The sequence below is a fragment of the Denticeps clupeoides genome, chromosome 10 (assembly GCF_900700375.1).
Source record: "Denticeps clupeoides chromosome 10, fDenClu1.1, whole genome shotgun sequence".
In the NCBI taxonomy this organism is placed as follows: domain Eukaryota; kingdom Metazoa; phylum Chordata; class Actinopteri; order Clupeiformes; family Denticipitidae; genus Denticeps; species Denticeps clupeoides.
The window spans coordinates 6,316,478-6,341,864 of record NC_041716.1 but is presented as its reverse complement, the minus strand read 5'-3'; the positions used below and the strand labels follow the sequence as shown (position 1 = coordinate 6,341,864).

General features: G+C 43.0%; 1 protein-coding gene across 1 annotated transcript in view; it reads right to left on the bottom strand.

Annotated features, from left to right (window-relative positions):
• The window catches only part of LOC114798148 (chemokine-like protein TAFA-2), a 90,750-nt gene extending 65,600 nt beyond the window's left edge, over positions 1–25,150 (bottom strand). Inside the window, exon 1 of the mRNA XM_028993587.1 lies at positions 24,658–25,150. The gene's annotated coding sequence lies outside the window, so the exon portion shown is untranslated. The remainder of the gene's footprint in view (positions 1–24,657) is intronic.
• Between the last annotated feature and the right edge of the window lie 237 nt (positions 25,151–25,387).

Below are 25,387 nucleotides of genomic sequence, written 5' to 3'. Positions count from 1 at the left end.
GCTTCTTTATTCACCATTATCCGAAATGGGGGGGAAAGGCACAAGAATCAGAGTTTCAAGGTCCCAGATTCAAGGGTTCTTTAACAGATTTGTCCTCAATTAAATCGCTTCGAGAAAAACGTTGTGCTCATCCATTAAAGTGAAACACTGAAGTTTTAAATGAACAACAAATTAGATATTGACGCTCCAGTAAACATATAAACAAGCTGGATAAATGGTGAGTCGGACAACCTTCTTCCAAGGACCAACACTACAAAAATAAGGCGCTGGGCAACAAATTTTTCTCTTCTTCAGCTCGTCTTCATATGTTCTATAAATATTTATGACCTTGAACAAAATATCCCATTTAACAAAAAGTAACCATATCACTAGTAGGACCTTCAATGAATGCATCAATCTCCATTATTTTCAGTAACTTCCATTTTTTATGATTCTGACATGTCCATGAGAAGGTGTGATCCTTTTTAAGGAGTGAGCTTAATACATACAAACACACAAAGATATTAAAAAAAGACAAAACGATGCTATAATACCTGAATTGCATTAAGCATACACTAAAGTAAATTAATTCATATCTTCCATTTGCCAAGATCTTGTCACCCAAATTGAGTGAAATCACCAGCCAGGTTGGGAGAAAGGACCGCAAGTTGTGTTGCAGAATTGTGCCGATTTGCATCTGTCTTTGTTTTCCAATCATTCTAGTAAAACATCTATTTAGAAATCTGTGAAATCTTTTTTCATTTTTTTAAACCTCTTTCAGTGTGCAGACTATTTATATAATAGTAGTGAGTGAGAATATTGTGTATCTGACCTTTTACTTTGCCATCATATTTCTTGGGCTTGCATTACTGCACAACAATTAAGGTATTAAAACGAACCGAGCGAGGAATTCGCACAGGTAGGAAAAGACAGAAGGTCCTGCTACATACCCCTGCATTCTCGCTGGGTCCAAATCTCATTCCCACACTTCCGATTGTATGATTTACTTCCCAAATGTAAATGCTGTGAGTGCAAATATAAGAGAGGGCAGGGGTAAAATGAAAATTTGATTCAGCACTACTTTTGTGCTTTATTCCAGATAGTTCTTCAGCTCTTATCTGTGACACCATCATGCAACAACCTGTTTTCTCTCCCTCTCTCTCTCTCTCTCTGGAAATGGAACAGATCCCTCCACCATCGTCTTTGGGGCTTTGCGGGAGCTTGCCTTCAATGTATTTTAATCCCTCAACATCGCATAGAATGCAGCCGGCAGAGCCAAGAGCAGAACAATTTAGAACAATCTTTGCAAAGCTTGCCGGGCTTATGCGTATATAAAGCTGCAACTTAAAACAAAGACAGGATTGAGCTCTGTCGCCTCAGAGAAATAAAACAATTTACATTAGACGCCCTTATCCAGAGCGACTTAGGATCGATAGTAAGTCGCAGGATGTCTCAACCACAACACTGAAACTGATAAGAACAGTCTTGGTCCGAGGTGTGAGATGTGCTGATGGTATATTGCAGTCATTACTTTCATATTTGTGGTGTGCACTCACTAGACTGCTGAGCAAAATTGTAAACGTGACATATTATATCACTCTATGCAAACTGTAATTGTTATTTTTGTGTATGCACTGCGGTTTTACTGCAGTCTGCTGGCACCCCCAAACTGGGTGAGTGCCAGGCTAGCACCCATTGTTCTGGGATGTCAGACGGCCCACCTAAATCTGGGTTCAGCACTTCTGGGTAACATGTAGAATGTCCCTACACCAGTAAGCACCAGGGGTGGAGCCAAATTTTAATAGCATGAACAGTGATTTTAAACACATTAATTTTGGTTTAATAAAGTAAGTATCATTTGAAAGCGTATTGAATATAGCGCTGGTTTCTGGAATCTGGTTTGAGCAAATGAAATAGTTTTGAGTAGTTTTTGATTAGTTGATTAGACTACCTTGTAATACGTGATAAAGCTTCATTCTGACCAGTTAGAGTCACCAATCACCGAATTATATGGAAAGCAGCGAATCATATGGAAAGCAAAGTTCTTATAGAACATAAGTTTGCGGACCATTCATTTAGAATGTGAGTTGGACCCGGCCAAGATTTACAGCGCTGCCCTGCATTCCATTAACAGAAGGGAGACTGAGTCAGTGAGACTGAGCAGCCAGTGTCAGTTGAGTCAGTCGGTAAACTTTGAGAGAATGAAAGATGATATATTGTTGCTTCAGTCCATTTGCTAATAATATAAATTTCGTCATTTACATTCATGTAATTCCGCAATATGACATCGCGATTCCATTCATTGTGCAGTCCAACTATAGACCTGAAACAATGAGGTATAGTTATTATGTGGTGGGATTGTGAGGGTGGTGCACAGTGATGCTTTAATCACTGCTGTGTTTATATAATAAGTTCATTTTTTCATATTGTGTATTAATAGGTGTATACATAAGTTATACATAGAATGGTTGTACACACTCACCTATGAACAAGAAGACCCATGTTGAAACCCCACTTACAACCATTGTGTCCCTGAGTAAGACACTTAACTACTGACTCTGGATCTGATAAATGCACAGTAATGTACAGTAATTTGTATAACTATTATATTGTCTTTCAAGCACAGAAAACAGTATTTAAGTGAATATTTAGGACTCATGTTTACTTAAACATTACAGAATAAGTCTCCTACCCACAATAAGACATTTTATTCATTAAATACTTGTATTGGATTGGTACTTCCCCAAGATTTGGCTTCCCTAATAATGAATAAGGTTATAAGACTAGTCAATGTGAGACAGAGTGCTTTGTTGGAGATAGATATTTAAGGTCTCCCTAGCGGGGTGACCTTGGAGGCTGCCAGGGGCCAGTGACAAGCGGCATTGCTCACAGGAAAAGGGGTGCCCGTAAGTCAGCGAGGGACAATGGCATTGCCCCGACGGTCCCCTAGCCAAAGCTATCAGGGGGCTGCAGAGGCGAGCGTGGGACGGGACGAGGAAAGGACAAACCAAAGCGAACGGGCAACCTTGTCAAGTGCTCCATCGAGCAATAAATTGAGTTCTCATCACAGGGCTTCTGCTGGGATTATTCCTCATAATGTAGCTTCCAGGGAGAAGGGGGGAGGGGGTGAGACAGGAAGGCGGAGATCCCGCATGTTTTGCAAGCATTGAGTGTGTGAGTGTGTGTTTATGCATGTGATAACAGCTTTCCCCCTAAAAAAAATGGACATTTTTTTACATTTGCACCCGGCCCCCCAGTTGAGACAAATCAACCACTAATTATGGAAAGGGCGTGGTTGGGGGGTACTTGAGACCACTGGAAATGGGGGCATCAGTTTCTCATTACCTGTCCGGTAATTGCACAGCGAATGTCATCGCCTCGTCTTGCGACTGGCTAAGCCGACTGCTCGAGTCAAAGCGCTGGCAGCCGAGGCAACGGATTCATGATAGACAGCAGCGAGCCTTCCAACGAAATTGCAAGTTGGTAAATCAGCGGATCGTGTTTTGACACAACGGTATGCATGACGACGCTCTCCCTTATGACCGAATTATGACGAAATGTATAATGGAACAGAAGCTTGCATGAGCCTCATTAAGCCCCACATATTCTGCCTTGCCGCAATCTTTTAAAGAAACGTGATGCCCGTAGGGGACGAGATGAAATGCAGTCAAATTAATTTTTTTTCATTAATTTATTTTTTGAAACGTGGCCTAATTTGCTCAGCACGCAGGAAAGGGAAAAAGTAGACACAGCGGATTTTTGATGTCAAACAATTCACTTTTTGTTTGTAGGAAATGTTGGTGGCATTTGGCGTTGGGCGGTCGAAGCGAATGAATGCCAACCCCCACCCCACTAATTAGCCGGACCCGCTACCCGCACGCATTCCCAAAATGCCTCCAAGGTGCCCTTCCTTGGTTCCGACACAGATGCTGGGCATTAATCCGCTGGATGGGCTTATGCGACATTTGTATGCAGCGGGGCTTCTTCGCCACGGCTGGAAGCGGCATTGCGCTGAAAGGATTATCGATGCATGTCAATACCATCCTTCAGTCTCCTGTCACCGCGGCCGCTTCCTTCTGCCGCATCCTTGCGCTGTCCTGAGGAAGCCGAGCCTCTGATCTACACTCGGTGGGCTCAAGGCACTCAGACTCTGCTGCGGCCTTGAAGCACATGCGCACGCTCTCTTCTCCTTGCATACATCAGAGTGAACAATGTGTTATTACTGTGTCGTCATTTTTTATTATTTCCAAAGCTTCTTTATGGATTTACTTCAACACAGCGTCCATGTGGTGACACATATGGTGCTGTTGGCCACATGACAAATATCAATGTCACTCAAGTCTCATAGCCAAAAATGACAACTAGGACTAGTAACTTTATATATATATATATATATATATATATATACACACACACACACACACACACACACACACACACACACACACACACACACAATGTGTGGTCGGAAACAAACATGAAACGACAAAAAGACAAAAAGTGTCTTTCATGTCTGCAATGGATGTAGTGTATTCAATAACAATAATAAAATAATAACAATAAGATAAAATAATAAGATAACCTTGTTTTAGGTATGAGGGTTTGACTAAAATAAAATTATTTTGTCTGTTCTACTAGGTACCTGTACTATATAGACTGGGTTACATAGAATTACTTAAATATTTCCATAGTCTAAAATGTCATCAGATCTTTTTGACTAAACTACAATATTAATGGATAATTCTAACTCAAATATAACTAAAATTCTCTGCCTTTTAGTCAGCTGAACCCTGACAAGGCTGAAATGAATGTGAACATGAGTTTAAGACTAATAAAGACAAAAATGACAGCTGGACGCAGCTAGATTGTGACACCAAGGCAGTCCTGGGCTAGCCAGATGCTGCCAGTCAGAGACACACAAGGGTTCTAATCACCCCCAGATGATGCTTTTTTGGCATGGGTGATTAGAACCATCACTTTCTGTCCCAGAATTAATATGGACACTATGTTTTTCAGTTCCTGACAGCGTTAACATTCTCCTTGGTTCTTGTTTAGTCTTTTGTGTTTGGCTTATTTGTGTTTTAAAGATGTATATATGTAGAACGTTGAGCATAGACTAAAACTAAAATTAAGACAGGTTGGCAAAAAACAACTATAGAGCTGTAGCAGCTATATAAGGCTCACTGCATCAACATATTCACACAATTTACATGAACAGTTTCTTTTTTATGTCCTGAATTGTAACACCACTGCTGAAAGCATAAATCAAAATATCATTATGATCAAAATCCAAGACTGTACTGAAATATTTCAGGCCAGTATCACTTAGCCCAATGATAAATCTTACAATTTACACATAAAAAAAATTGCATTTAAAATAAATGGAAAATTAATGTCCACTTATCTATTTTTAGAGAAGCTCAAGGCCCATAAACACTCTGTAACCTTCAGAGACTAAGCTTAAGCTGAAGCAGATGCATCATGAGCCTAAAATATTTTTTCCCATATGTTTTCAACATGAATGCCCAGTCTATTCAGCCTATTGTCATGTGACCCTGTGGCAGTGCCAGGGCAGGATGGCACCATAAGCACTGGAATTTGACACGTGTTGCCCCCGGCAAAAGTGACCCATGGAGAGTGGCAGGTCACAGTGGCAGAAGGGCCCCGTTATTCCCTCCAGGGAGCAAAGCCAGGGTTCTGCCACACACCAACCCAAAAATCCAGAGCAGCCAGCCTTAATCACAGACAGATTCCAGCCACCTGCCCAATCTGGCAACCCGCCGCACCAGGCCTTCTGGGGTTTCAGCCTGCATTCCCAAGCCCACCAGCCATGCCAAATATCTATCGCTGTTCATTGGAATTCATTACACACAGAAAATATAACTTCTTAAGCAGATGACTTAGTGCTACATTATTTTTTAATAAAAACTGCCTTTGATTGCATTTTTGGTGTTTGCACTTTACAGAAGTCTGTAAGAAGCCACGGAGCACTACAAACCCTCTCTGACCCCCGTTCTACCCCACACTGCATTGACACTGAACACGCACACCGAACTCTGGAGCAAACTGTACCACAGCACTGTAAGGGTTTCACTGGTATAGATGCACAGTGTGCAGAACAGTGGTTTTTTTTTTCAGATCTGCTTTAATGTTTTGGAGCATTATATTTTTCTCCTGTTCTTACCATTTTCTGCACATGCCCATGGCCTTGAATAAGGAAAATCTGCATTTAAAAAAAACTGAATTTGTTTAACAACTATTTGATGCCACAGATGTGCAGTTTTACTATGAAAATATCTGTTAATCTTTTTTTTTAAAAAAAGGCTGCTCTTTCTGCAAAACAGACCTGTAAAAATAGCTAAACCTTAAAAGTGGATGATTATTAATATATAGCAACAAGGCATTGTATATATCTGGAATACAGGAATAAGACTTCCTTGAACTCTCTGTGTGGAGTCATCACTGCTTCCAACATGACTCATTACTCAACATACTCCACCTCGGAGAGCATTCTACCAATGGACACATGTGCAATAAATACCACCGTTTAAATATTTAATGTGTTAAAACAAATTAACTCCCCGAATGCAGCAAATGTGTGGAAGTCACACTTCAGAGTGCGCATGTTTGCCTTGCAGGGAGCCATTGAGCAGAAACCAATTGTTGAAACCAGCAGCACATGACGTCATCACATTTAAGGTGAATGGAAAGCGCCTCCGTCGATTCATTCATCATGTGCCTGTGGGTGTACTGTTATCTTTCACACACTCTCTTTCTTTTCCACAATTCATTTTGACTAATTAGTCACACATTTACATTACATTTACAGCATTTATCAGACGCCCTTATCCAGAGCGACTTACAATCAGTATTACAGGGACAGTCTCCCTGGAGCAATTTAGGGTTAAGTGTCTTGCTCAGGGACACAATGGTAGTAAGTGGGATTCGAACCCGGGTCTTCTGGTTCATAGGCGAGTGTGTTACCCACTAGGCAACTACCACCCTACCACTACCATTTTAGCGCGCCTTTTCTTTTCTTTTTCGCGCGTGTGTCCATAGTATAAAACAAATGGCAGAGCAGAAGAGCATTACGATGATGCCACTTGAGGTAAACACATTTGTGGCATCACACATTTTGCACGGATTTAATTGTGATTAATGATTGTGGTAAATATGCTATATTTTTAAAGATCCCCTATTATTAATTCATTTGCTTTTATGTAGGTCCTAGAATTCTCTTTCCGAAATTCAGCCTTGGTGCCACTTAGAGCCAGTCCAAAATGAGGAGGAGAGAGCCGAGACGAGGAGAAGAGCCACTAATATAAGTGAGCAAGTATTCTTGGAAATTAAGTCATCAACGCTTCCTGTTTTGCACAAACATGAAATTGTGTTGGCATTTTTCCTGAAAAAAATCCCTTTACCTTTCCCATTATGATGACACAAGTGGACAAAAACCTGATCCAACATTCTGAGCTCCCGCTATCTGAACGGCGAATTAGAATTGCCAAAGAACTCTTCATACGTTTCACCATTTCTAGCCATTGCAGGACCATAGACAGGCTGAGGGAACTCATTTTAAAGGAAAATAATCTCACAAAGTGCAATTTTCATAATAGGGGACCTTTAGGTAATTGACAGCCCTACTTTTAGTATGAACCTGTATAGTCAAGAAATGTTTCTTTGGCTGATGGCACAGGATTTGAACCCGCTTCCTTACCCGCTAGGTGAGTGTAATGTGTCTTACACAGTGGTATATGTTGAAGTGTCTTGGCTTGTCTTCCCAGTGTAAACAGGGCCGTACATGCATATTAAGCTTTATTTAGCTTAAACTGGTCAGGTCTGGATGTCAGCGATGAAAATGGGTGACCCAGAAAATTTCATTTGAGCCGATCCAACAATTTACCCCGAGGGATCATGGCTTGATGGATGATGATATGATGCCGCAGTCATGCACAGTGTGTCCCGCTCATACGTCTTTGCTCCCTCTATAATTCATGTTGCGTGCACAGCCATTTTAGCGCGCCTTTTCTTTTCTTTTTCGCGCGTGTGTCCATAGTATAAAACAAATGGCAGAGCAGAAGAGCATTACGATGATGCCACTTGAGGTAAACACATTTGTGGCATGACATTTATCAAGCATTAAGAGAAGCCCTTCCTCTCGAAAGCCTGATTGTTGAGGGGAAAAAGTTTCATTATGTAAATGCTGTCCCATGTTCGGGGGTTTGATAGGCCTATATTTCACGTCGGCGACATGCATGTAAACACATTTGTTTTCATATATGGTATCGTAATAAAGCCTTGTCAGTATTCCACATCCGCCAGACTAGCGGCTTAACACGGATTCGGCACTTGACTGGTGCCGTTTTTTTTTTTTTTTTTTTTCAGAAAAGAGTGGCTTTCATTGCTCATCAACACAGACACCGCTGTGTTCGGGGAGACAGAGACAGACGTGGTTATTATGCACGTCACCTATTTCTCGCTATGAGGCACAGGTGTGTACGATATGTCAGCTACCCCGGGGTGACAGGGCCTAAAAATGAGAGCGGACCACCTACCTCCACGCACATCATTACCTCCACAGGGATGCATACACAAATCTCTGCCTCTTTGCTGCGTGTAGATTTTGTGGGTTTTAACAAGCCTGATGCAAATGTTTATCTGCTCTAATGTAAGTTCTTATACAAAAGTGCAAAGCTACTTTAGCCATCAGAAGATACTAAATATGCAGAAGATACTATAAATATGCATTGTCATATGCATATGAAGGTGCCTATGTATATTTATGTGTATATGTGTTCAGTATGGAATTGAAATAAATTCTAACTGCAATATTTGCAAAGTGTGTGTTACTTTTAGTTATATGCAATGAAGTCCATGTGTGTTTTCCTGCAAATGGAATGATTTGACCTGCCCATATTTGCAAGCATTCATGCATAATAGTGTATAATAGTACATCACCATTGCAATAGGGCATTTATGTGTTTATATATCGTAAATTCTATGAAATTACAGTTGAATGCTTTAAAGTACTATCTGGCTAGTTTGCTCTTTTAATGAATAAGTAATAAAGCTTGTGTTTATTTTCCTGCATGTGCAGTCTTGCCAGGGGGTTGAGTCCATCAGAACTTATCTGCTTATACCTGCATAGTCACGTTAATTTTGTGCAGAATGAAGGATGGTAATGTTCGGTTCACTAAGGCCTCGCCCATGTACGGGCAGTTAGTCTTTGGATTGTGAGTGTGTCAGCGTTCAGAAACTCGTTAAAGACTCCTCTCCCCTCAAGCCATGGAGCACACAGCCTGCGGCTAACTGCCTGCGGTCTGCCACCAGGGACCAGGCCAGATTCTGAGTCCACGTATGTCCACAGCTAAAGCCCATCCCAAAAGTGCCAGGGCATGATGAAGCTGAACAAATGAAAAGGGTTCACAAACCGGGGCAACTGTTCTGAGGACATGCTCGAAAATGCAAAAACAAAAAGCTAAAATTAAAAATCATACTCAATTTTCAGCTGTTTGGGCAAAACTAGCCATAATCGCAACATACAGCAAATACAGCAGTGGAGTTGAACGCTGCACTTCAGCACTTTTCAGTCTGTCAGCAACCATTATGCACCCTAAGTTGGACCAGTTCTCCCAGTGGGAGAAGCCTGGGAGTAAAGGAGAGACTGTATTGCAAAAATTGCTAAGGCTAGTCTAAAGCGAGTCATAAACTGGGCACTCTGGGGACACACAAATGTGCATTTTTTAATTAGGCATTTAGTAAATTAGATCTTATAAATAATCTTATAATAAAATACCATGAAAAGCTCACAATCTTTCCAAATAAATTACACTCAGCTAAGAAAAAGGCAACAGAGGCATAATGTATTCATAAAAAATATTCAAATAGGGTCTCATTTCTTTAAACAAATGTGTCACGTTTAAGGAGAGGGAAAATAATTTAAAAAATAATCACCTGCTCAAAACCGTCCACGAAGCACCCAATATACATAATACACAATCTCCATATTCATTACTGCAAATAAACACCATTGCACCTATAAAATGTTCCATTCTGAGTTAATAGACGCATTTTTCCACGTTTTATAGAGGTGTACTTGTTTTGTTTTTTTTTTGAAAGGGTTAAAATTCTGGTTTAACACACACGACCATAATTCAAATTTTTTTGGAGAATCTTAGATAATATACAACTATATAAGGTGTATTATAAATATTCAACTACCCATTCCCACACCCTCAGTAACTAAAAAGAAAATGTATATTGTATTTTAGGGAAATAGTTTATGTAATAATATATAAGAACCATTCTTACAAAAAGATATAACAACACAAACATATACCTACACTGAATATATGTGTCACAACTGAGGACTGATGGGTGAAGGGAGCGCAGGAGAAGGACATCTTGGAAAAAAAAACAGGGATTTATTAACATACAAGAAACGAAACGGAAACTCAAACCTCAAACCATAAACCACGAACAAAACCAACATTCACACAAGGGTGAGTCCACATTAATGCAGCAGCGTTGTCCTGCTGCATTCTCCTTCCTTATATAACAGGGCTCCAATCATGGACTCCTACATGATTAGAGACCTATTGTTAGGCTGACTGGTGCAGGCTGGGAGACCAGCAGCACCAGCCGTGACAATGCAGAGAATAATGAATAAAAACGATAGAATAATGCAATAGAAGTTACATACTTTAAGAAACTCATATTGCATCCTGAAACTATATATACAGTAGGCCAAAAGTTTGGACACACCTTCTTATTCAATGTGTTTTACTTTACTTTACTTTACTTTACTTTACTTTACTTGGCAGAGGCTTTTATCCAAAGCGACTTACAAGAGGAAGACACCAGCAATTCTCATTTGGTATAGATTTTGAGTAACAAAAATGCACACTCTTGGCATTCTCTCCATGAGCTTCAAGAGGTCGTCATCTGAAATGGTTTTCCAACAGTCTTGAAGGAGTTCCCAGAGGTGTTTAGCACTTGTTGGCCCCTTTGCCTTCACTCAGGTCTCCACATTTTGTTAAGTACATAACTCCACATGTGTTCATTCATAATTTTGATGCCTTCAGTGAGAATATACCAATGTAAATGGTCATGAAAATAAAGAAAACACAGTGAATGAGAAGGTGTGTCCAAACTTTTGGCATGTACTGTATGTATCAAAAGAATGTATAGGATGGGGGTGATTTTTTTTTTTTTTTTTGGATTCCTTCTACTATGAAATCTGTCTGGAGCCTCAAAAGGGGCCGCTGCTCTCCTCGTCTCATACATCTTTCACTTTAATCAGTGCCCATCACAGACAGCTGCCCGTCATGCCACAATAGACTTTAACATCTGCTTTCAGATGGATCCCTCCACTTTGATGGCACGATAACGTCTGATTTGTAAAAGATAGACCCAGACCATGGCTGGGTTAAGTGTTCACGTTATCTTGGAGGACATCTTAAGTTTTCCTCATATCCTCAGATGCCTCTCTTTTACTGCTGAGCAAAGTACCATCCCTACACACACATATGTGGGCGTTTTTCAAGGCTGCCCACTTACTCAGGGTGCTGGTTAAATGCAAAGGACACGTTTTGTTGTGAGCACTGTGTGCTTGCATAAAGGCAATCACTTTCCCTAAATATATGTAGTTCATCGAGAACGTAGATGAGCATTTATCTGGATGAAGTGGTAAACTAATGTTATTTAAGTTATTTAACTGATTTCTGCGTGAATGACCAAATAGAAGAAAAGTTTCTACCAGTTTATAAAAGTTTCAAGATACCAAAAGTTTTTTTAACCTTCAATTTATTAACAACTATAACACAATCGTTAGACAGAACATGCATGAAATTTGGAATATAAAATTTGAAATATACAGTAGTGTTTCCTGTTTATTGGTACTGGCTTCCTGATGTGTGTCCAATACCGTTTATGGGAGACTGAAAAATTTGGCAAAATTGTAAAGGTACCCTTTTTGAAACCCCATTTCAAAAATGCCTTTTACATTGTGTGTTACAGGTTTCAATGCTGGGAGTGGAATCAGACTACGGGTCACATATTTGACCCCTGTTCTGTCTAAAATAGTCTTGTGTTCCCTTTTCTGGGTGGATTTCACAGTGAAATGGATCTCCATCCAGGCTCCGATCAAACTCTTTCCAGAACCAAGAAGAATATTAATATCCACCTGAGCAGAGAGGGAAAGGTGACTGATTTATCCTCCTAAAATCTATTGTGCTCGGCACAATGCAGCATCCGCGTCTTTCCCGGTGAACGCCGGGTGAATCAATCTTTCATGACACATCCATGCCCGGCACGCTTCACGGACCTGGGGGAACGCAGCCTTTTTTATTATGACTATGAAAGCAACATGGGTCCCCTGGAAATTGACCTGAGAAAGAGACTTGGGGGGGGAAAGGCAGGAGCGGCCTGGCTTTTAAATAAGATTTGCTTACACGCCTCTTTAATAATTTGACCTGGTGGAAGAATTTTGGAAGCCAGGTTGCCTCCATTTTTTATTTATTTTGCAGACCTCCCCCTGGCGTGGGGTAACATCTAAGTGCAGTGTTATTTTTTTGTTGGCCCTGCTCACTGCTGACTTTATGAACAGAGGGTGGTCGGTAGGCTACAAACCCTTACACCGGCCACAGTTTAAATACCCTTACACATAAACACAGAGGAAATGAGGCCTGGAAAATCCCATCAGGTCCTCACCTCAAGGTCAAAGTGGTTACAATGCGGATTATTACAGAGACGTAAATGACAATAACTGCTACTTGTGAAAATATATCTATTATACCAAAATATCCTTTAAAAATGTTGGACATTTTTATTACTAGCTTGGTCACATCTATGAAAAAAAAATGAATGTCATGAGAAACAATAAATATATTTAGGTTCTGCTTTTTATGATAAGGAAATCCAAGCTTCAGCAACTGCAGAATTGGTTAAAAAAGCAGTGTTGTGTGTGTGTGTGTGTGTGTGTGTGTGTGTGTGTGGGTGTGTATATATCTACATACATACATAAAAAAAAAATTTCAGTGGCCATTTAGAACATTTTCTCAACAAAAACGCCACTATTTGGCCTTTTTTTCTTTTTCTGCCAGTGTGGTGACATGACTGACACTTTCTGCCATTGATGGAACTCTTACTAAAATGTCATGAAAGCAATACGTGTTAATATTTTTTTCTCTGTTATTTGTACTGTAAAAAAAAAATAAATTATGTTTTAAGCACCACCGTGCCTGTAGGAAATGATCGTTGTGGATTAAACAGCCCATTGTGGGGGGGTCATGTAAAATGTAACATGCAACTGAACACTCGTGATCAAGTTGTCATACTGGATACTCCACTGAGCAACAGTATTCCGTGTACAGTATATGTGACACAGTTTTCCGGCAGTGCCACTAACAGAGCTTTGCGCTTTGCTTGGCTTTGTTTTGTTATGATGCAGATATTGTAAAAACCCACACGATCAACTTTGTGTTTTCGGTCAGCAACCCTGTGCGCAACCCCAGTCAGTTTTATAGACATTTGTTTTCCATCTGGCCTGTATGGCATGACGCATCACATGATAGCAAATACGTGAGAGCCAATAATCAGCTACAGATTGGATTAGATTTTCATGAGGGAGAAACAGTTGTTGAGCATAGATCGTGGTGCATGGTTGCAAAGAAAATGATCTGAAACATTTAAATGTGACTAAACATGGAAAAAATAAGGCATCACAGAGGGGGCAAATACTTTTTCACAACACTGTATTTACCCAGCCCTTGTTGGAGCACTCTGGTTGGTACCACAAAATCAGAGAAGTTTGGAACCTAGCCCTAAGTGGCGCAGAGAAAATAAGAATAGAGATGAGGAGAGTGGGGGTGAGGAGTGCAGAGGACAAGAAGCTCACATCCTTTTTTCACACTCACGCCCAAACTCAGCCCACTAAAAGCTTACTCATCTCCCTCCCTTCCTTTCCTCCATCCTTTCAGCTCTGCTCTCCAGGGTCCAGTGAAAACCCACTCTGGCATCTCCAGCACCGCCGCCCTCACTCCCGCCAGTCCCAGCGAAGACAAAGAGGCGGGTTAAAAAGGGGGGAAAGAAAACAGAGAGAGAACAATAAACAACAACCACGGAAAGTGCCGGGTCAGGCCGGACTGCGGGTTTGGCCATCCATAGGCACGGTGGAAGAGGAGCTGGCTGATGCACGGCATCAATAATAGAGGTGGAGATTTTAAAATAAGGAGTGGGTGCATGCAGGCCAGGGCTGGGGGAAACGCAGGTGACCACAGTTGTGGATGCGGAACGCCGGATGGCTTACAGCACCTTCCAAAAATAAAAAGAGAAAATAGATAGATAAAGCAAAGAGCCTTTTTTTCAGCCACTGATATGCAGATTGCGGTCGTGACCGATCCTCTCTAATAATCACCATCCTATCTGATCATGTCTTGACATGCTGCAGCTCAGCAATTTTCTTCTTTTTTTTTTTTTTGTTTTAATGATAAAATCGGATTTGATAAGGGGCCGAAAACAGTAAATCACGAGCACAGAACCTGCGGCAGAAAAGCCAATTTGGAGATAACCCCCTGTGAGGCATGGGGGCTCAGGAAACGTTTTTATCTCTTTTTATTTTATTTATTTCTTTTTTTTTTTACAATATCTGCTGGTTTCTAGCTGATGAGAGAACAGCTGGGGCCTGACTCTGATAACTCTGCGGTTAATTATTAATCTGTGATGCATTAATAATTAATTTATGTGCAATCCCGATATGTGGCAGGACGGGGAGGGGTGGGTGTTATGAATTGGCAGAATTTATATGCACACGCTGCGAGATTTTTTGATGCCAAAATCGTTACAGTGTGCATGAAGGGCACTTTTCATCCATTTACAGCTATTTTAATATTATTTTGAAATTTCTCTGTATATTTTACAGTTGATGCACTGTAATACATGTAATACATGTCTTCATGAGGACATAGACTTTTCAGACTATAACATTGTATAGGGTAAATATTAGATTGCCAGTTATAATTAGGCTAGGTTATAATCATGAAAGACATGACTTTCCTGTCAGTAGGCCTAGACTGCCCATTAATTTTTTTTCTTTCCAAAGAATTACTGCATTAATAAAATGCAGAAATTGAATAATATGGTCAATGGACCAATTATAGAACTTCAGCTAAAAGAACAAGCACTATCATTAGGATTTGAATAAATCCAGAGGTAATTCCCAGAGTCAAGCTTTTACTGTCCAACCAAGGAAATGAGCTGAACTAAAAATTACAAGAAAGCCACAGCACAGTATGCAGCTTCAGGAAAATGATAATCTTGACTTGTCTCTACATTATAATTATACAAAGAAGACCGCAGATTATAAAAATCTTCTTCACTGCCCCCTTTATCCAATGTTATTCTGATTCTGCTCAACTATGCACTGATGCAGAAATAAATGCATAAAGAATGTGAAGTCTGGACGGTATACAGGTCTCTAAAGCTTTAAAAAAAAAAAAACACACAGACACTCTCACAATAAGCAAAGGCACTGCTTTGAATTCTCTCCTTGTTCTTCTACAATATAAAGAATTCAGACTGCACTGATGTAGCCCAGAACTATGTGTGCTTTGGTGTGAGGTGAAGGCTCCTCCGGGGGATCAGTGCTTTTTTTTTTTATGGGGGGGGGGTGAGAGGAGGCGATAGCTAGAGACAACGAGCCCAGACAGTGTGCACCGGAGAACTGCAAGACAAACTAAAGATGAACCTCTGGGTTCCCCTCAGATGGGAAAACAAGGTGCCACAAATTCGAAACAGGGACAGAGATTCAGTGAAGCCAGTCGGCATTCATTTTCCCCATGACATGAGCTGTAAATGACGGGCTGTCCGGACAAATAAAAGTTGGAAACGTGGAGAAGAGGTGAGGAATGGGAAAATTTCATCCCTATTAATTCAAATTCAAACACTGTCTGTGAGCACCAGGAATCATTAATGTTATGTGTCTTAGCTTTGAGCTGAGGTTGCAATGGTGAAACTGGCCAGTTTATTAGAGACACCTAGATGTCTCAAAGGGGGACTGATTGTAAGTCGCTATCTATCTCTCTAGCTGTCTGTCTGTCTGTCTATGTAACTATCTATCTATCCTTAGTGACCTGTGTGTGTATGTCACATGGGGGCGTAATAGGACACCGACAGAACCACAGTTCTGGCCTAGCAGTTAAGGAAGTGGCCGCATAATCAGAGGCCGGTTCGAATCCCGATCCGCCAAGGTGCCATTGAAGTGCCACTGAGCATAGCACCGTCCCCATACACTGCTGTCATGGCTGCCCACTGCTCACTCAGGGTGATGGGTTAAATGCAGAGGACAAATTTCACTGTGTGCACCGTGTGCTGTGCTGCTGTGTATCTCATGTGACAATGACTACACTTTCAAACTTTCACTTTCAGACGCTGGTTCTAGAACGCCTGCAGAGAGGCCGTTTAATAGGGTCACCCAGTGATAAAAAAAAAAAAAAAAAAAAACATTGCGGGACGCTGGTGGCTTCCGGGTTGTGGAGGGGCATGCTGTCTGGTGCCTGGTTCTCTGCTGTTCCTTATTTGCCAATAGTGGAGGTAGAGAGAAAGGGCAAGAGCGAGCAGTTTCAATACTGACCAGGAAAATGTATCGACCCCCTGGTCTTCTACTGGGCTTCCTTTCATCCCCACGGCCACAGAGAATCAGAGGCAGGGCATACATGCATATGTCAGGAATGTCCTTTTCCAGCGGCAGTGTGCGTGTGTGTGTTTGACTAATAAACTGTACTCCACTAAACTCTGTATGAGACAACGTGGTAGAATTACAGCTCTGCCTTTAACGGCGCGGTTGGCGAAACGCTGGAGGGTGTAGGTCTGATGCGTGACCTCCAGAAATGCAAATTCTTTCTCTTTCCACAGGCAAAGCCCCGGCAATAGGTCGGGTGCAAGGACACGGTTTTGTTCCGGGCAGTCAGGCCAATGATCCGACTGGATGGACAGGCGCCTGTTTTAAAGCGTTCAAACCCACATCCCCCCAAGAAAAAATTGCAAGTGTGACCTCTGTCCACCCTCTCTTCCGATTGCTTTTGGGAACAAAGTGCTACTTCATCTGCATTTCCTTCCTTTGATTTCCCTAAGAATAATGACATCGGACAGCCTACGTCTCCCAAGACGGGCCAGGCGTCCGTACTGTACAGCCTTTCACTTTCACTTTTTCAAAAGCACTAAAAAAAAAAGAAATAGTTCTTTGATTGCTTTGTTAATGCAGTTAGAAAACACACAAACATAAAAAAAAAACCTTTCAGTGCTAACTTCAAACGCCGCAGCAGAGCTAAGGCTGTTAAATTAATTGCTTTCCTGGCTGCTTTTGTACCCTTTTAATCCAATTCAGATTTTGTTTGTTTGTTCTTTTTCTACAAATACACCGCTTTCAACTCCGGCCTGAAATATAAAAAAATCAGAATAGACACGTGCCCCATTAGAAGCCACTAATTGCCTGGTGAGGAACCTGGTTCTACATGGTTGAGGAAACGCACCAACGGCGCATGGCATCTTAGGAACAAGGGTTCGAGCAGGAGTCAGTGGGGTCCCGTACAGATTGAGGCAGGGGGAATGGACTTTAGAGGATGTGAGAGAGAGAGAGAGAGAGAGAGAGAGAGAGAGAGAGAGAGAGAGAGAGAGAGAGAGAGAGAGAGAAAATGGATTGAGTGACAAAACCCGGTTGGAGACGAAAGGGAACCTGGGAAAATCCCAGTAACTGCTGACTACTGTCGACTGTGGAGTTCTGGCCCCCTCCTGGACATTCCAACCCCTCCCCAGAAAAAAAAAGCCTCGCGGCATGGGTAACTATGAGTAACGAGACCCTGCGCAGGTTCATACACACGAGGGTTTACTCAGCTCTGTAGTGTGGTGGGAGGTACCAACATTGGCCTAATGCAGAACCGTCTCAGCCTGCATCACTAGCAGTTTCACACAAACGTGTGAACAGAATCCTACACAAATGGTCAGTCAGTCTCATGTTTTCTGAAAAGTATACGTTAACGCAGCCTCTGCTGGGGTGACAAACCTACCATTCATCCGGGAGACAGTCAATGCTTAAAGTTAAACAAAATATCATAAATTGCTCTATGAAATTATGCTAATCTGCATGCCCATTGGGTTCAGCATCATTCAAAAGGATTCAAATGTGCATAAGAACTTTCAAGCCGCATCCATGCATTTTTTTATGCGGAACTTTTTTTAAAAAAGGAGTAATATGGAGAAAATGCATATGGTTGTGTTCGACCTTGGTTTGACATTTTAAAATAAATTATTTTCAAGATCTGACCATGTAACTTGTGTTCTCCTTCTTTTCATTTTTACGGTTTCATAAAAATTGCATTTTGTAAGTGAAGTGATTGTGAAACACTGCAGCACAGCACACAGTGACACAACAAAATGTGTCCTCTGCGTTTAACCATCGCCCTTGGTGAGCAGTGGGCAGCCATGATAGGTGCAGTGTGTGGGGACGGTTCTTTGCTCAGTGGCACCTTGGCGGGTCAGGATTCGAACCGGCAACCTTCTGATAACGGGGTCGCGTCCTTAACCGCTAGGCCACCAACATAGCCACAAATTTAGCACTTTACCTTAAGAAAGGTTTCTGTCCTTACTATTGGCCCATATAAGATTGAAAGTTGTTTGATGTTTGATGTTTGAAAAAGGTGGATATTTTAACCCTTCAAAAACACATTCTAAGTTCTTCTTCGGTTTGTGGAACTGTCTACAGTGGGATAAACCGGAGAAGCACAGGAGCCGCCTTTAAGAACAGGTAGAGAAAGGGACTCCAAAGGCGACTATGCATGGTGACATGTGAACATACTCACACACTCACACACACATAACACAATGCAAATCCATTAAAAGGAACATGATATCCAGCATTTCAGCTGAGCGTCAGCAGTCTGCATACGGCAAGTGAGAGGAAACGCGCGTCTTCTGCGATGGGCTTCTTCATTACTCTGTCTTCCGCTGACAGGGAGAGTCTACCATCAAACGCAGCGCAGTGGCACTCCTTGGGGCGCCGAGCAGTAATACACCAAAGACGACTAACTGTCAAGCACCCATTTCTCCTCAGTGACCTTAAACAAAGCAGCAACGGTGTCGGCCTGACGTTGCGACACCTGCTCGCTTTGCTCACTGGCTGGGAAAACTACTGGGCGCCACTTCCTTGCCGGCTGAAAGACGGATATGAAAGCATGCGCTCGATTGGAAAATGTGCACCATTTTGTGTTCGCTTGTGTTGTCTGTGCAAGGTCAGGTTTGCTGATCATGTTGCCAGGCGGTGAGAAACTCCCATGGAACACTATATTACATGTGTGTTAAAGGATTGTAGTAGCCTAGTGGGTAAGACATGCATATGATAGATAGATAGATAGATAGATAGATAGATGGATGGATGGATGGACGGACGGACGGACAGACATGTAGGTAATGGGTGGGTGGATGGATGGATGGATGGATGGATGGATGGGCGTGCGGGCGGACAGATAGATAGAAGACAGACAGACATGTAGGTGGGTGGGTAGGTAGGTAGGTAGATAGATAGAGTTTATGTAAGTGTTCACAGATGCTACTGCTGCAGGCCATGGTCCTCAGAGAGGGGAGGTGTCCTGTTCATGTCTGATGCCTCCCCGGTCTGTCTTTTCGGGGAGGTGGGTGGACATCTCTGACAGTAGTGCAGCCAGCGAGCGGGTAATTAGGCACTGAGGTGCTCGTTTAGGCTGAGCGTGCGCCCGCAGAGAAGCAACCTTCCAGGAGGTCTCCAATGATCCCGGGACCAAGGAGGAGACTTTCCTACAGCAGAGAGTGTTCATGTTTTTTCAAAAGTGGGCCAGTCTACTTCTGAAAAATGGAGTAAGGGAGCACCATTTAAAAAAAATAAGTCCATCTTATTGTGTAATTAGCTCTTAACTAAGGCATCTAGGATATGGCACACTGCTGTGCTCCTGATGATTTGCATGCATAACAAACAAAAGGAACTGCTCCTCACAAGGCCGCTCAGGGCTGCACGTTTCATTTAAGCCAAACACAACTTTAACGTTTTAATGAAATACACTCTTCTGCCCAGAGAGGAGTCTCTATCAAGCCAAGACCTCACAAACATTGCTCGTTGGCCTTCACAAACAATGGCGACATGTGCGCATCGCAGAGTAGGAGAATGTGTCTGTCTGTGAAGGCCAAAATAACAGGCGATATTGCTTCCCAGATCTCTCGTCGCTCTCTGCAGTCGTGGCTGGGATGAAGGGGACTTGGGGACTCCGGCAGAAGTAATTGTTTTGTGCGAGACTGCCGGTAAATTCATTTTTAGCCACCATCTCAGGTTTTTATCAATTTTCCTGAGTCACCAGGTCCCCAGCGGAGCAAACCATCGCAAGGCAAGATAAGAGTACATGAGAATCCTGCGGAGCTGTGGTCTGCATGGGCATGTGTGTCAAGGGTTCACAAGCTCTTTTTAAAACGTGATTTTTTTTTTTTTTTAACCTCCCGGTAGATGATTTCACCGTGTGCCAGACTGGAAATATGTTGAGGTGCATATGCAGCCTTTAATCAACACTTACGCCACCGGTCTGCGTGAAGAGTGTGAAGACAGCAGTCGAGACCGAAATAACAGAGCTGGCGCTATTGCTAGCGCTCTTATTCTGGGCTATGATGAGCATCTCCTATGGCCTCAAGCCGTGCGAGAAGAAAAAGTGGGCCGTAGGCTAATGGATAAATAACTATCCAGTTATCAAGTGAGAAGAGTGAACCTGTCTTGTGCATAGTCCACGTGAAATCATAATGATAACTTATTACAAGGTTCTGCCATTTATTATTACTAAGTGAATTACAATTGGGACAACAGGAGAACCATAACAGCAGATCACAAAGAGTTTTGGTGGAGCAAGAAATAACCTCACTCCCACACTCTGCATCATGCAGACGCTGGGATTTCAATCTTACTCACCATTTATTAACCCTACTCTGCCCGGTTGAACGACTCTACATGTTCAGACATGAAACAATGCGGAGGTCTCACACATTCCTTACTGTTCCTGCCCTGTTCAATGGAGAAAGTAAAATACAAGCGGAGCTCCTTACAGGCTGCCCAGTCCCAGTGCAAGTGCAGGCTGATAGCTGCGCCCCACCACATAGCACAGCGTGTCTTAAAGGTGCATTTCACATCTGTCACAAACCGCAGCAAAAACAACAACTCTTCAAATGTTGGATGCATTCAGATATTCAGATAAGCGCGTTGTTCTCCTTAAGCGCCAACGTACCAAAAATATACCAAAACTGTGGCCCTAAAACCATACCGTGGGAAACCTGTACCATTAGTAATGACCTAGTAACAAAAAAAAAAAATCCTTGCTCTAAAGGACTAACACATGTCTTTGTGTGCTTGAATAAACTGATAAGGAGCTAAAAATGTGTTTCAACATTAACCATATTGCATTCATTCCAAGAAATGCTGTGCAATCCTTTTGAAATACACCTTCATACACTTTTGAAAATGCAAATAAAAATGTATGGAGGCTAAAGTCACATTTCTGGTAGATATAACATCTGTAGCGACATCCCCTTTTGTGGACTCCAAAAGCTACTGTAATAGACAGCCAATTAAAAAAAGTATCGCCCCCTTGTGGTAAATCCTCAATAGAAAAATTGTTTTAAATAACGGGTGATTTTATTACACCAAAGCCTCAAAAATAGATTTACAAAAAAGTGATTTACATAAGTGCTTTGAATTTTATATATAAAACTTTTATATATAAAAGTTCCATTAGCCTAACTCTGTTCAAAAGGGCTAATAATATAGTAGGCCATTTTTATTCATTTAACTTTAGGATGTAGAATAAAATCATATGATTACATCTTTACCATATACTGTGTACAGTTACCCCAAACCAAACTCCCGCGTAGAATCAGATCTGCTTATTATATTAAACACTATGATGACACTCCCCGCCAAAACACTTGTCTATTTCCAGCCATTACAGGCATGTGACTGTCTCTCACTTCGAAAGCGGAGGCAACAGGCCGTCAAACGCAAAGCCTGGCCAGCCAATTAGAAAAGCCACAGCGATTCACCGCTCGGCGACGCACATCCAGCACTACTAATCAGACGTTTAGCATGGAACCGTCGTGGTGAAGGAGTGCAGGAGATCTGAGGCGGGAGGATGACTCGGTGCGAAAGAGAACGCTCGGTCAACTCTCAAAGGTCACATGTCTATCAGCGCTAAAGCGAGAGCCGCCTTTTCATGGCCGCTTCGTCTTGTTAACGGTCTCGGGCATTGTGTACAGGCGTCGTCCGGCTTTAACCGAGGACTCCAGGAACGACCTTTCTGGCTCAGCACTCCCCCACCGAAGCATTGAACAGTGCATGCCGGATTGTGTGCCGATGCGTGGGTGTGTCATTAAGAACAGATTTGCATATATATTTATGTGTGTTTTTCTTTAAGGGTCGCTGACCGTTAACAGCAGCAAGGCAGGAGGGACTGGTCTGTGTGTGTGTGTGTGTGTGTGTGGGTTTGTGTCTGTGTGTGTGTATTTATATATATACGTAATTTCTGAATGTCTGCATGGTTTTTATAAATAAATATATATATATATATATATATATATATATATATATTTATTTATAAAAACCATGCAGACATTCAGAAATTACAAGTATTTTAAAAGACTAAAGTAGGAAACTGGTTGTCTACAGGTTAACGCAGAGACCCAAGTGACATCACCAACAGACGTTTTAATAATATATTCGAAGCCCTTGTGTTACATCACTGGTCTGAGCTCAGAAAATGCTTCCTCGTTACAGCATTCGCATGGAAACCTGACTAAATGAGTGAAATCTTCGTCGGACTTCAGGGGACAGGGACCAGAAAACCCAGACGAGTCCCATTCAGCGCCCGCCCTGGTAGGTAAAGAGATGAGAGACGCGTGGGAGGGGCTGTCTCCCTCCAACATCCGTCCCCAGGGGACAGTAGTGAAAGCAACGTGAAAGTAGTGTGCTTTCTAATGGACGTAAGGAGCGGCTAATGACAGGCGCGTCCCAGGGGACGTCCGGCGTCTTTTTATAACCCCGATCATCAGCTCCTCCGTCACTCGATCCACTCATAATGATTTAGGGCTTAAGAAAATATGCCATCCTGAGAGTGACACGGCAGAACTGCAGCATCGTCCTAGAATGTCCCTATGCTCGGGTACGGGGTGGTAGTGGCCTAGTGGGTCAGACACTCACCCATGAACCAGAAGACCCAGGTTCAAACCCCACTTACCACCATTGTGTCCCTGAGCAAGACACTTTAACCCTTCGAGCTGCCGCGACACTTCTGCCAAGTCCGTTACGCGGACAGCCAGACCACAAGCGGGACCAGATGAAGGGAGACGACTTCTGCACAGGAATTTAACCTCCTGGCCAGAACCCCGCATCGCAAATCGCCGCTCAGACGTGCGCTTATGTAACATCGATGTAACATTTGCCGGGCCCTCTGCACCCGCGGCGGGCGGGGCTCCATCAGCAAGGCCTTGGGAAATGACCGGAAACTTTTCCTGCCTGCTTGCGGGGCCGGCTCCCACGGCCACCCACGGCCACCCGTATAACAACATAATCGGTCACTTGTCACAGAGCGCACGAGGAGAGCGGGAATAGGAAGAGAAGGAGGGAGACGGAGGGGAGGAACAAGGAGCCACGGCCTCCTTCAGAGCTGGAACCCTCCCCCGGAATGGCGAAGGAAGGAAAACAGGAATAAAGACGCGTGGAGAGGACAGGGGCTTGGGCTGAATGAAGAATGAGCCGAGAGACTAAGAAGTAAGAGAGACAGAAAGACAGAGAGACAGAGAGAGAGAGTTAATAAGGAGAGGAGTGTGGTCGGAATGTCTCCAAACATGATTAGCTCTCCTCCGCTCGCCGCTTTGATTGGTAAACCCCACACCAACTCATTCTGCGTGGCAATTACTGGCCACGGTCGGGTGCGTCACGGAGACTCTCCGCCGGAACACCCCGTCTCGTGTATTATGGGATGTCTGCGTGTATGGGGCTGCGGGGTTCCACCTAAAGAAATTCCTTCCAGTTACAGAGTGTTTTTTTTTTGTTTTTTTTTGTAATATTCCATCGTAATAATATATATTTTTCTCGAGTCGGGTGTGGGCTCTCAACATAACCGTCTCTCTCTCTTTTCTTAAAAGTGCATGCTGTAGTAAAAAAATAAATAAAATAAAACATAGACATTAAACGATATGTGTGTATAAAAAAAAACCCTCAACACCCCCCCCAGCAACGTTCCACACTGCAAGACAAGAAGCGCACCGGGGTTCGAATCCGCGGACAAGTCGGAGCGCAGAAGCGAGATGCGCGCAATGCGCTTGAAAAAATATATATATATAAAAATTATATTTATAATATATATACATATATAAAAACCTTGCCAATGTTTCCGAATTCCCCTTATTTCATTTCCTGCCTCTGAAAACGAAACGGCTGCCTGCGCCGTAAAATATGATTCCTATTTTCCGTCACAATAATTCGCTCACATTCACGTGTATATTATGCATTTTGTACACTGGAATACAGAAATAAGTTTGGGCGCCACCGACGAAACCCCCCGCCCGCCCCTTGACAATTTCCCAAACGCAGTGTGCAGTTGGGTCGGAGGTTCGAACCCGTACCTGTTGGTGCGGCGGTGTCGGTTTATTCCAGCGAGAAGCCGCGTCTCATGTCCGCTCCATGCTGGGAAATAAAGAGGCGAGGAGCGAAGTATCCTTTCCCTGACATGAGAGTTCTCCCCACCTCCCCAGAAATAAAAAAAAATGCTTGTTTGTGTCTGTGTGTGTGTGTGTGTGTGTGTGTGTGTGTGTTTATGAAAAAAAAAAATGAAGAATATTTAGAGCTCCGGGTGAGGATTTTTCCGGCTTTTCGGAATGTTTTCTGGGACGGGGAACGATCCTCCGCGACGGTGAAACTTGCTCCTCTTCACTTCTCCGTGGCCGAAACTTCGCCGCGTCGCCGAGTTGCCATTCCGCTCAACACCGACCGGCAGCAGCAGCAGCAGCGGCGGAGAAACGATCCCGGGCGCCCGAGACGAGCCACCGTTCCCGGCTGCATCCCTCCCGTCCTCGGCGGGGGCTGTTTCTGACTCGGAGCGGCTCGCTGCAGCGCGGGGGAAGGTCTGCGCCGCCGCGATGCCGCTTCTCCGGCTGGGGGGGGGAGAGCTGGAAAGCGGTGGCTCAGCGCCACCCAGCGGAACTGAGGTGGACTGGCATGGGGCTCCGGGAGCGAAACGAGGCTTGCGGGAGGGGTCGGTCTCTCTTAAACCACGCCCCTTGCATAATAGCACAACTGGGATTCGTTTGGACGTCCACGCCCCGCCCCCTCCCTGTTCATCCACCAAATCCACGT